Source organism: Melitaea cinxia, chromosome 17, assembly GCF_905220565.1.
Source record: "Melitaea cinxia chromosome 17, ilMelCinx1.1, whole genome shotgun sequence".
Lineage (NCBI taxonomy): Eukaryota > Metazoa > Arthropoda > Insecta > Lepidoptera > Nymphalidae > Melitaea > Melitaea cinxia.
In genome coordinates this window covers 3,154,590-3,168,600 of record NC_059410.1, presented here as the reverse complement: position 1 = coordinate 3,168,600, position 14,011 = coordinate 3,154,590, and the positions used below count along the sequence as shown (strand labels likewise).

Below are 14,011 nucleotides of genomic sequence, written 5' to 3'. Positions count from 1 at the left end.
TTGACACATCCTTTCTACTCGTATATTGCGTAAAAGCCTTACAGGAGGAAGTGTGTCAGACAACGCGACGTGGAATTCGCGAGCGGAACTTGTCAATGAGGCCCATCGACACTGATAGAGAAATGCTATGCTAGCTTGAAACTATATTCTTAAAATAAAATAAAAATATATTTCTGAAGTTGAACTTCTTTTGGCGCGATAAATTATGAGAATAATTTTTTACAAAACTGACACCCTAAAGTTAGCTAGTCAACGAAGAAGAAATTAGCAACGTGAAGCTAGCTAGCCAATGAAGTATAACTTCTTACGTGCGCACATAAATACACACACTTTTTTGTAATTAGACATTTTAATAAGTTTTTAACTTTCAAGATCATTAAAAATATACTTTCTAAATAATAAGGGACATAGCATAATGGTTATTTTGAAACTTTACTATACTATTTCGGCGACGTTACCGCCATGACGACGCCATGGTCACAAAAGACTTCATTTTATAAGATAAATATACAAGTACATAAACAATAACTTTCACAAAAACAAAGAAAATTAAAGTCAAACGTAAATCAGACTACAAAATTTTTGCATATAGTGAGTAACAAAACATATAGTTTTTAGCTTTCAGTGATCGACGTCTTAAAACAACCTGCTGAGTTTCTGACCAGTGACGTTTTCTCTTGTTTGTTCAGAAACTCTTGAATGAATATATAAAAAAACTGGTTGTAGAAAGAAATCATCAAAATTTATTCATAAAGAAAAATTATTTCATCGCTCTCTACAGGTCTTTATAGTCAATTCGTCTGTAGATGATCGATTTCTAATTATTTTTACTTTGGCACCAAAATTAATATTAGTCACTTATAAAAAAATATGCGTATAAAACCTTCCTGAGTTATGTAAAAGAAATGTAATAAGTACATTAAATATTTACATAGAGACGCATTATATATAAACTATGACTTAATAAACATAAAGAAAATTTTACATAACAATACAATACATGAATATATGTATGTGTAATATCAAACAAAAACAAAAATTATTGTTTTCCAAATCATGACTGTGTTATACAATAGCCATTAGCAAGAAAGCTAGCTTTCATAGCTAGCAGCATAACATTACCGAAGATATGTCTTGACTATGTAACTTAGTAAATCAGTCAGTCAGTCAGTTCAGCTTATCGCTATCCATTGTTGGATACAGGCTTCCCCAAGTTATACTTAGTTAATATGAAAAAGTATTTATAAAACTCCAAAATCAATATTTAAAAAAAAACAATAGAATAAAAGTTAACCGTGAATTAGCAACAGCCAGAACATACAAATGTTCTTGACTTTCTTGGCATTTCTCAAACGAATGTAAATTCCGTATACGGTGGTAGCTCCACAATGTAGACACGTTTTTACGTAAATGTAATATTTTAAAAATAGTTTTTGAAACCTACTCAACGAAAGTAAATCTAATTTCAATGTTATTATTATCAAAATAATAGTATTTTATATAGTATGAGAAAGAGCTGATATGATGCTTGGCAGTGGGATATTACAGGCTGAAGCGTTAATAACAGTTTTAACCGGCTTCAAAAAGAAGGGATAGGAGAATGGATATGATAGGGAAGGAGGGATAACTTCGTCGTTTATGAACCGATTTTGATAAATTTTTTTTTGTTGGAAAGGACATATTCCAGGGGTGATACCATGATAAGAAAACCAGGATTTAATGATGGAATCCCAGAGAAATCGAGGGAAACCCTCGAAAATCGTAGTGAAGACTAATGTGTTTGTTAATTATTATTTTTTTCGTTACTTACGTTGTATTACTTGTCGATGTAATTGGAGGCGGTTTTTATCGTTTGCTAGCAAACACAATTATATTAAAGACAACGTTTATACATATCGATTTTGAAAAAATTCGTGATAGACATAGTAAGGCTGCTGATATCTATTAACCTTTATCTTTAACTAATAAAGATTATTAAAATTCTACCACTAGTAATAAAATTAGCAGACAAAAACAACCACCATTGATTATTAAACGTTACTTAATTAAAAACTATACATTTTAATTAATTAATTAGGTTAACTCGATTTCTCTAAATTAGTAAGATTGTCACCCATTCAAGTAGCATATTAGGTCGACTTAAGAAGGTCGTTGGTCATTAATATTCGCGGGAGAAATTAGTTTGACCCAGTGCTTTGTTAAAGCGATACGTGATAAGAAGGTAGCGTCGAGTTGTTGACCCCAAACGCTCTGTTATATCGTATTGAATTTTATTATCGTAATAGAATGATTGTCTGTTTATAACACTTTATTTTTTTTTATAACGTACACACACGGTCGACTATAGTAAGCAAATTATAGCTTGTTTTATAGGTAATAACCGACTGTTATTACTAATTTTTTGATGAATATTTATAGAAATAATACATACATAATAATACATAAATAAATACCAATATTACACCCAGACTCAGGCAGGAATCAAACCTACATCCCCTGGAGCAGATAGTAGTGCCACTTCAATTGCGCTCACGGGGTAGTCAATTATTATGTTTTAATCGTAATTCAACTGTGCTGTATAGATTTGTGCGTCTAGTATAGTTTTCAGTAAATAGGCCTATCACAGGTAAATAATAGGTCATGTACCGTCCAAATAAACTCATACAATAAAAAAGGTCTAAACAATAATAAACAAATAATTATAGTAGATATGGACGAATGTAATTTTATATTTTAATAAAAAGAAACAACTGAGCGACACCAATTAAAATTCTTAAAAAATAAAATTACAACAATTTTCATTAAGGTGCCGTAAAACAAAAATAAAATCATAACAAAACCTGTATAATTAAATAGTATTTGGTGTTATGTTTTTTTTTGATTATTTCTGCTTACAATAGTAATTATACAATCTATTGTAAAAAAAAAAATATAAGCAGAAACAACTTTAAAAAAAATAAGCGTATTTTACATAAATATGAATTAATAAACTTTTACAGAGACAAACGAATGTTAATTAATTTCAAAGATTTGCATGAACGTAGACGTTTCGTAACATATTTAATTTGTGTGCAGTATATATTATAAGTGTGGTAATAAAACAAGTTAATGATTATATTACGATAAGAGTAATGTCTTATAATTTAATAAATAAAATGTAGCACTTCTTTAACTTGGTTCTTTAAATATATTAAGTATGTATATAAAATGTTTTATACGTACAGTCTGTTCGTAAGGTAGACTTAGTTCTTCTGTTTAAGGTAACAGCTGATGTATATATGTTATTCTTTATGATTATCAGACTCGAGATTCGAATCAGGATGTGGAAAGCAGTTGCCGTTTTATATATTACGATTCAGCCTCTAACATTCCACTGCTGGGCGCAGGCCTCTATCTCCATGTAGGAAAAGGATTGGAGCTTAATCCACCACGCTTCTCCACTGTGGGTCGGCGGATGATTTTATATTATACTTTTTATAAACACTTGTAATCTTGACACGCACGATTGCACTTGCGACGACTACAATCTTTATCTGAACATAAACCATTCTCGATTAATAATTTACAAACTAAAAAAAAATTAATAAATAAATAAATATTGAATGAGTGTACATTTCTGTCTCGTAATCGTATCATATACCAGACGAACGGCTTTTGAGGTATCCGGTGAAAGCGGAAATTATCATAAAAACATCAATAGGCGGGGCTGAGGGTGACGCTCGTTACATCTGCGATTATTAGTCACTTGTACACGTAATTTCACTTGTGTTAATTTCATAACATTCAAAAAACCTGAGCCCAAAAATATAAACATTATAAGTAATTAAAAAATTAACGCGTTATAGTGAAAGAAGCATTTTACAGTTAAAACATTTAACAAAACATTTCATCAGCTTAACACAAAAAAAAATCATAAAATAATAAAAAAAGAAAAATATAAATATATAAATTTTAATAAAATAAATTTTCTTGTTACAACGTTTCACGTCATAGTTACTTTGAATACCTAAACAAAAAAAAATCTATATTTATCACCTCTCATAAGAATGTAATTGATCCGCAGGCTCTATCAAAAAGGTTTTACAAAAAAGATTAAATTCCCACGCCAGCGCAACAAATAAAATAAAAAACAGTCAAACTGTTTTCATTAATATTGTCAAGTTGACCCATTTTTTGTGGCGCAGGAAGCCAGCCTGACGCCGACGTCGGCATGCAACGCCTACGTTAAGATTTCTTATTAATATTCTTATCACAGTTATAATATTATTGACGAAATATAGCTTAAAATTTGTGATCCATCGTCTTGTGGCTATCTAATAACAGTAACAGATCGGGTGCATTGTATCTGTATAGAATGCTCTATAATACTACAACAATACTTAAATATTGTTATAACACATACACAAATATTATTAAAAAAAAATTACCATTTTAAAAATATATAGTTTAACCGACAGTGATTTTCACATTCTGTTTTAGCTCTCGTATCATTTTACACTCGTATCTGACATTCGTTAATTAATAATAAAAAAATTATACTACTGATGAAAACAATGGATGACTTTCATCCGATTATTGAACTGTCAAATTACTCAATCAATCAATATCATAACTCAATTGTTAATATGAAAATTTTCTTCTTAATCACGGGCGCTATAGCGAACTTTGAAGTAGCGCAAAAAATACTCTTCACTAGTCGTCAAATGGTAGTTTAAAACTGTGTAGCTAACATATGAATTAAGTGTTCTTTCAAATCATTTAGGTTATGTTTATGAGATTGTCAATATTTATTCAAAATGTATATTTGCATTAAACTGTAAATTATTAGAAGACTAACAAATTACATTTTTTTCATCACTTAATTATAAACGTACTCCTTAAAACTAAAATAGGCTGTTTCATATGCTAGTAACATTTCTGACAACTTATTTTACTGAACGAATCCCGGAATCAGACTCTTAGTATTCTAGAAAAAAAAAACTTTTTTTTGAGTATTTCATTTCTATACTTTAAAATGGCGTATAACCTTTTTGTACCTATTTTTTTTTTTCTTTTTTGACTACTATAAACTATTATTTTAATATACTCAAAGATGCTTATTAACTCTTCGGATTCCGAAATTGCTACCGGATTATGGCTAAAGCCGCAAGTCATAGTAGATTACGGGATCGCCCTTGAATCTAGAACACTTATGAATCAAATAATCCTTTGCGCCATCTTCAGAGATGTACTGCCCTTTGGAATGCGAACAGAATCAAGTGCAAGTTCAAATAACAAAAGGGTCGACTACAACGCTCGGTTAACCGGCCTTGACTAACGAATAGGGCTGACGCTAGTATTGTATTTCCATTGATCAGAAAATCAACTTTAATAATATACATATATAATATAAATATAACAAAATGAAATATTAATATCAAAGCTTAAACTTGAGTTTATGAATTATATAAATGTTAAATAAGATGATTAAAATCATTTGTAAAGAAATAATACACTAGGAATACTATTATAAAACAACTTTTTCGGATTTTATCGCGGTTTATTAAGTTTTGTAAATGCCCGTAGTTTTGGATATTTTACAACAACCATGTTCACGAGAGGTAGGAGGAGGGGGGGAGAGGAAGGAAGGCCTTGACCCTAGTTGCTGTAAAGTATCCAAAAATCAAACATTAGAAAACAATATTATAATATTTTATTTGCTACAGCAAAATATGCATATATATATATATATACTTAGATCTGTTCAAGATAGCTTTAACTTAGCTCTGTTCAAGATATTCACATTATTATTCTTACTATTGTAAATATCCTTATTCCTTGTGCTTCTCTTTCATTGTAAGTTTTTTTCGTCTTTATTCATACAATAACAGTATAATAAAACCAATAATAAGTTAGAACGCCTCAGCCCTGGTTGTAAGTAGAGCGACGGATACATTTCTGATCGCACGTTACGCTAATTTAACGGTGCACTGACTGTCGCTTAACCCAGTCCCACTTGTTACAGAAATAACACTTTTTTTATTGTTGAACTAGATTCTTTTCATTCGATTTTATGAATGAATGAAACGCAATAAAAAGATTGAGAAATACTACAGTGAAACTTAAAAGCTATTTTATCTCATTGAAACATGAAAAAAGGCTTTTTATATGTATGTATATGTGTATATCTAAATTCTTAAAATTACACAACGTTGCTACATACACTATAAGTGCTAAGTGGGCTTCCCTAATCATTCGATTTCCTTTAAATTTGATAACTTTTTAGATTAATTGGCGTTTGTCTTCAATAAACATTTAACCAGTTAGTACTCTATCAAAAGAAGTCTTTTTAGTTATTTTCAAGTTAATAGGTATACACAAAACTGTCTTAGTGTTCGTTCGCTATCCCCATGCTTATATATCATATTTGATATTATATTTTCTCTCTTAGTAGTAGTATATTTCTTTCGTTTCGGTCAAGCTGTAACTAATGAGACATAAAAATTTCCTAAGCCAGCGTTACATTTTTAAACAAACATCACGGACGGGCATCACTTGTAACTAATCAATTCTTTGTTATTTTCAAAAGCGACGCTTAAGCTTTAACTCTGTGGCTTTTGTCTTTTCTTTTCGTTATATTTGTAAAATACTTTACGCGCTTGACTTGGGAAGTAAGCTGGTGAATGCGTAACGAGAGCGTTACGAAAAGTGCAGTCGGGCGAGGCGAACGAAAATTGAGAGGGAGATATAAGTTAGTAAAGATAGAAAGAGAGAGAGAGATTTACGTTTCATAAGTTTCACTGCATTCGTGTGCTCTAAAGCACAATCGTTTTTATGTTTAATAATTTAACGAGACTAAACTGGCTTGAATTGTTTTGTTTAACGGCTTACCAACAACACTGTTTTTTTGGTATCGCAGGGGAGCCCATTTACGGGTGGATATCCAGGACGTCCGGGTAGGCAGTACTAGACCGTATGTCGGCTTCAGCACTTGGGGGTGCAGTACCGACCCAAACCCTGCGGGAGCCTTCAGCCGCTTTAGTTGGAGGGTCCCGGATCTGCAGGCACCAACAACACTTATAATATTCATCATCATCGTTATCATTTCAGCCTAGCAGTCCACTGCTGGACATAGGCCTCCACACTTATAATATTGACTAAGGGTAAATAAACCATTGCTAAAAAGCAGTCCTCAGAAGAGCTTACGAACCACCGAACATCCTCCTCCGGATTCTTTATCTGCGCAACTACTCCCACTCCGACAAGAGTGTCAGACTTAGAAGAAGAAATATAACAATTATTCAATTCCTAACAAAACTGACTTGTTTTTACTTTATCATAACATTATTATTAACATTGCAAAATATATAGGTTATGGGAAATAACGAAAACCAAAAATTATGTCTTGGTTTTCTAGTAATGCATACCACTAACTCGATGCCCTACCCGCCTGCACCTGCCTTTAATTTTAACTTTAAACTTCCAATGGTTTAACTGCACATTATTTTCGATACATGTATCATAGTATAGAACCTTTAACATTAAAAAGTCTTTCTACATCTTAAATTTTCTTATTATCGTTGTAGCTTCATGCAAGCTGCTAGCTATATAGCACGCTATTTCAAAATAGCAATCATTCTATTACTGACTTCCGGTATAAAAAGCCAATGAATGAATGAAACGAAGTAAGAATTACTTTTCACATTTATTTTTTACATCCTACTATTAGTGCTACAAAAGTTCACTCTCTTATATAAGTATAGGTTAATTAATTAATTTGACTTTAGTTATGTTATACTGAAACAAAATCACAGACTTCTTTGCCAGAACTCGTTAACTATTTTAACGTTTACTGGAATATTTAAACACAAACCAGACTAGTTATTAAAAAAAAAGTATGTGTGTCAGCTCCGACGCACGACTGGAGTTCCTTCAGATCGACTGTCTAAATGGGCACAAAAAAGGCTTAATAGTCTGAGAAAAAGATTAATACCACATTCATCATCATCATTCATCGTTCAGGAAAACGCAGAATTGCCTAAGCTCTGCGCCACCACTCTACCACTCTCGACCTCACTAGCTAGGCCCACATAAACGACGATACACGTGGAGCCAGTTCGGCTGCAGGAGTCTTTCGCATTTTAGAACTATGCCACGAATGCTTGACGGAGACCCCATTCCGGGTTTCAAATAAAGCTTTCCTCCTTCAGGACCTGATGATTTTGAGCTAGCTTTATCCCTCGGTCGCCTATTATGACTCCCACGGGAAGAAAGGGGGTGGTGCTATTCTACTCAGCTGACACCACACGGCATATTATACCATATCAAATAGTAAATAAACGAATCAAATAACGCCATCTATCGGCGTTACCAGAAACGTAACGAGGTCAATCGTTCAGTAGATTTTACTGCTCATATTTTTTCATACCTTGCCTTGTCATTACCTGCTTTATATGAAAATCGAGAAATCGACCTTATATAAAGAGTAAATAACCTCCAAAAATTAATTTCAATTAATAATTTATATACGCACAGTACTCCAAGTAGCTACTCAATAAACTCATATTTAATTACATTAGAGCGATGTCTAACATCTGTGCAGACTGGTGTCACAAAACAAACCTACAAATTATTCCATCACGACCGACACGTAACCGTCTCACGGCCTTCCGTGAAAGTCCATTCATAGATACATCACACATAATTGCAAATTAAATAAAAATTCAAACGATTCACCACCTTAACACTCTCGTAATAGAAGTCATAAAATCAACTTTTACTTTTATACGATTATGATCATACAAACATCTAACTTTCGTGATTGTTTAATCATTTGCTATGACGGTGTTAAGGTTGTATTGTGTAATTGTTGCATCAATATTTATATTTTCTTCATCAAATTGGAATTAATTGGCGTCTTTCAAAAATAAATTTATCATATTTCTAATTAAGTATATCTTTGACTAGCTGTACCCGCGACTTTGTCCGCATAGTTATAAAACAAATAAATTTCTAAAATAAAAGTAGCCTAAGTTACTCTTTATTACAGCAGCTATCCGCCAGTGATAGTCCCGTCAAAATCAGTCCAGCTGTTTCAGAGATTAGCCGGAACAAACAGACAGACAGACAGACTGACAAAAATTGTAAAAAATGTTATTTTGGTATATGTACCGTGTATACATTTATATGCATTTAGTAAAAAGCGGTTATTTTAATATTACAAACAGACACTCCAATTTTATTTATTTGTATAGATTAACAGATAATATTTTTATTTACAGTTTATGATGATCTCAACAATTTTACACGACCCTTCTCTGCTTCCCTTATAAATAGTTACACAATGTCCATCCTATATAACATTCTACAATACATAAACTCTGTAATACAAAAATATTTCCATTTTTAATCGAAATAGAACTTAATAAACTATACTTAAATTTATAACTTTGAATTAGATTAAAATTTATAATTATACTAGCGACCCGCCCCGGCTTCGCTTAGTTGCAAAAACTATCAATGCTCCTCTACTATATTATTCATGTATTATACATATAAACTTTCCTCTGGAATCACTATTTACTAAAGAAAACCCCATCAAAATCCATTGCGTAGTTTTAAAGATCTAAGCATACAGACAGCGGGAAGCGACTTTGTTTTATACTATGTACCTAATTGAAATGTAAAATTGAAGAGTTCTTTCTTGCAGGGTTATTTTTGATCTGTAACATTGTAATATTATAATATAAAAGACATTTGTATACAACAAGAGAGGCAAATAAATAAATTGAAATACGCTGTAATTTACTTAAGGCAGCTGTAACTAATCGATTCGTTGTACCTTCGTCAATGGCTACATACATCCATCCATTCCTACTCTCCTAGTAACAACTATGTAAACTTATAATTACAAAGTAAGAATATTTATGATACCTAAGAACATTTCCCGAGAAAAGAAAGTGGCATTAACAAACCGAAAGAATCATTAATACAGAATGTTATTATGTAAATAAGCAATGAATACGATTATAATAATTCAAAGGACCACAATATGTAAATGACATAATAAAAAGAAGATTTAATATGAACGGTCGATTATAGTGAAGTTAATGAAATCGGTGTGTTAAATGAGTTTGAAGTCATCGTTGTACATTTATCTCATAACAGCGTGACGGATTGGGCTTTCATTATCAACTTCCGTTGAAGATTAAAATTCTTTCGTTAAGCACCTAAACAGGTTGTATATGTTTATAGAGGCCACCCTCATTTCTATAGAAACTTAGTCCTCCAAATACTATACCTACAATACCTACAAATACTTCTCTCTTGTCTTCTTTCTTGTGTTTGGCGAAATTTGTCTTCTATATTTTTTGGTAGCTGATAGTTTATCTCGTATGTAAGTTAGTGATATACTTTTATCAACAGGAGGTTAAGCAAGCAAGAAATAAAACATACATCGCAAAAGTTTATCTGTTGGAAACTGTAATCTATATATCTTCTTAATATATATAAATTACTCCTAACCTACTTAACCGATTTTAGTCAAATTTGCACACCGTGTGCAATTTGATCCATCTTGAAAGATAGGCTAAATTTTATTTCGATGTGTATAGTTATTATATTCAAGAAAAAAATAGGCGGCCCGAAGTCTGCCAGGTCATTTCGTATATACTAGTGTATATACATAAATCTAGTGTCTCGATGCTTGTCCGGACTAATCTTCGAAAGAACTGAACCGATTTTAATGAAATGCCTAAGGCTATTTTTTTTTTTAATTTAATTACCGTGATATTTTTGATACAAAATTAAAAAATAGATATATTCGCCAGATCAGCTCGTAGTATTATATATTTAATATTATATATATTTTTATATTATATATTTTTTCAATTGGGTGGTCTGTGCGTGCTCGTGCGCATGCGTGAACGTACGCGAATGTGTGTTAATGCACATTATATATGATATGACATTTATATGTCGCAGCATATACTAAATTTAAAAATGGTGATATGAAGTGAAAATTTGATTTAAGTAAGGTAATGTTCTATTCGCTCAATTTGACTCAATCTTATTAAAGACGATGAATGTTAAAACGCAATCACTTGACTGATTTGACAGAACACTTTTACTCCCTTTTTGACTGAATTTTCTACGTAGAGACATTATCAACTCTTATGTAACCGCTTTTAAAAATGTTTTGAATATATAACCTACAAAGTGGATGCAGATACAACACAAAAATAAAATGTTACATTATTCAAAGCACCTCTCACATTATTTAACATTACATAACATCAATTATAATTTGCACATGCATCTGCATGTCATTATTGACATGTAACGATGTGTAATCGAGTAGTCATGCAAATTATACATTTTATTGTTTTTATGTTACTAATATAATATAACAATAATGCATGTAGTGTCTGCTTTATTTTTAAACGTGTTTTCCTGTATGAATGAATACCTATTATTTAATACTTCTTACGTTTTCATTTTTATTTTTTGAAATGAACTTTGCATAGTAGATGTGATAGTACATATACATAGTAGGTGGGTAGATATAAATGGTTACGGCTAAGTAGATTTATTTGCAAAAAAAAGAATTTATATTCAGAAGGAGAAGCAAAAATTTTAAGATACAGCCTTTCCTTCAAATTCCATATTAGAGCAATTGCGTAACCTCTGAATTAGATCTATATCGTTATGCTAAATACTATAATAAAAATAGATTAATGGATAGAGAACATACATCTCAAACCAATAGTTTCGGATAAAAATGCGTTTATTGTAAATAATATATATAATATGTTGTACATAATATTGATATTACAAATAGTTCTGAATTAGATTTTAATCCACGCGTATTAAAAACTGACACTTTTATTTATTTATTTATTTAAATTCTTCATTGTGCAATAAATACACTAATACAAGTGTGTACAAAAGACAGGCTTAAGGGGCTACCCGGCCGAATTTACTGTTTTTACATTCCTTATAGTATGCTTGAACGTTGAATAAACAATAAAGTTCTAAAGACAATATTTTAGCTTGATAATTGATCTGTAATTGTGTCTACTGATATATTGAAAAATTTACCTTATCACGAGAAAATGAATTTTTCGTGAACGCTTTTCTCGGTCTAAAATCCGTATAAACTCGCTAATTATGCAACGCATAGACATGAAACTTTAACCAGTAGTGAATAATGCATTACTCTTCAATACTGTCTGCCAATTTTTCAATTAAATAGATAATTTTTGAGAAATCTGTAATATTGAATTTCGTAAGTAAACCGGGCAAGCGGGTGTCTGCGCGGGCGACGAGGAGCATTCGCCTCTCGGCCGTTGTATGAGGAGCTTGTGTCGTTTGATGCGACGCGCGCGCATTTATTGTTTATTATTTTATTTTTATTGACCCTACAATTTTGACATTTGTGTGATAGGACACTGTAGACACTTTAGTTTTACAAGTGAACGAAAGGACGCATTTACTTATTTGCTTGTGCAAATACTGTTTATTTAGTTTTATAAGCGAGCGAAAGGACGAAATAACTACCTATTTGTTTACTTGTGTAAATTGAATATGCCGAAAGTATCAAAAGTGAAATGATATCAGCAACAAAGGCTCACGGAAATAAAAATCGCAGTGTAAGTACTTAATTACGTACTGATTTTTTATCGTAATTTTATATTGTATTGTAAGTTTATTACAATACAATAGAACGTATTAATAAAATTAATATAATATCAATTAAATTTACTAAAATTTACAATATAAATAATCATCTTATTATTTTATTTACAGAGCTCAAAGAAAAAGACAGGTACTACAACAACTCGATGGAAATATAGAAAACCAAGATTTAACTTCAGAAAATTGTCAACTTCGAACTTGCGATGTCACACAGTAAGTAAAATATGCTAAGAGTCACACCGCATTATTAGACACTTCCTGACTGGGCTTTGCGGACTTGGTGCGGTTATAAAAAAAGTAAATCGGTATGTGAACCCGACTGCTTAAATCGCTGTGAGTGATTTAAAATCAAGTCCAGTACTTAGTATAGGAATCTAGATTGAGTACTGGACTTGTTTATCTTTCTTTTCAGTTTTTATGCAGTCGGTTTTTATTTATTTCTTTTAATTTCCTTTTTTTACTTAGGATTAGTTTAAATGAAAAATGAGTACCTAGCCAGGAAGTGACATTTTAATCGTAGGCATCGATTACGTAATAGTATAAGTTTTGTGTGTTATATGTATGTGTGTATGTAATTAAGTATGTATGTATGTATGTATGTTATATTGTGTATTCTTTTTGTCTTTATTCATACTATCTAATGAAATGACAGACCTACTTATAATCGACGAATAAAGTATTTGTATATGTATATTATTTATGAATGTATGTTTTAGTGTGTCAAACATACCTATATAGTACCAAAAAAAAATGCAGCAATAAGTGTACTAGTATTTGTTTGCGTGGATGTGTGTGTAGATATGTGTCTTTGTGTTATCTTCTTCTTCTTCTTCTTGATTAATGGCTTTCAATGTGCCAAATGAGCACAGATGATTTCGCCAATGTCACGTAGAATGGAGAATACACGAAGGAGATTGATCGGTGCGATTGTGTTATCTTAATTCAATGTGTACAAAATGTAAAATATGTTATTATCTTAGTAAATGTATATTTTTTTCTAGGACTACCTTCAAAAAAGTGCCACAAGGTCTAGATTTAACTACGCCTATGGCACATAAGAATAAGTTTGCAGTCAACTAATGGGTTTAATTCAACCTATTGTCAGGGATTAGAAAGTGAAGAAAAAGAGGTATTTCCATTTTAGTTATCACTGTATTATTTTACCTTTCACATTTTCTTTCTGGTAAACAAATAAAATATGTGTTCAACTTTTTGTTCTCGATTCAGTTATTTTTTTAATTTCAGTATACTGTTACTACGGAACCGGAAGAAATTATATCCGATAAATACGTCGGAAGGAAGATTGTGGCCATATCTCAATTCAAAAATTACTCAA

The 14,011-nt window shown here is 31.4% G+C and overlaps 1 long non-coding RNA gene across 1 annotated transcript; it reads left to right on the top strand.

Moving 5' to 3' along the window:
- Positions 1-11,938: 11,938 nt before the first annotated feature.
- LOC123661667 lies at positions 11,939-13,740 on the top strand. The gene is made up of 3 exons (XR_006744375.1): positions 11,939-12,629; positions 12,787-12,888; positions 13,677-13,740. It is a non-coding gene; the product is annotated as an uncharacterized LOC123661667 (long non-coding RNA).
- The last annotated feature ends 271 nt before the right edge of the window (positions 13,741-14,011 follow it).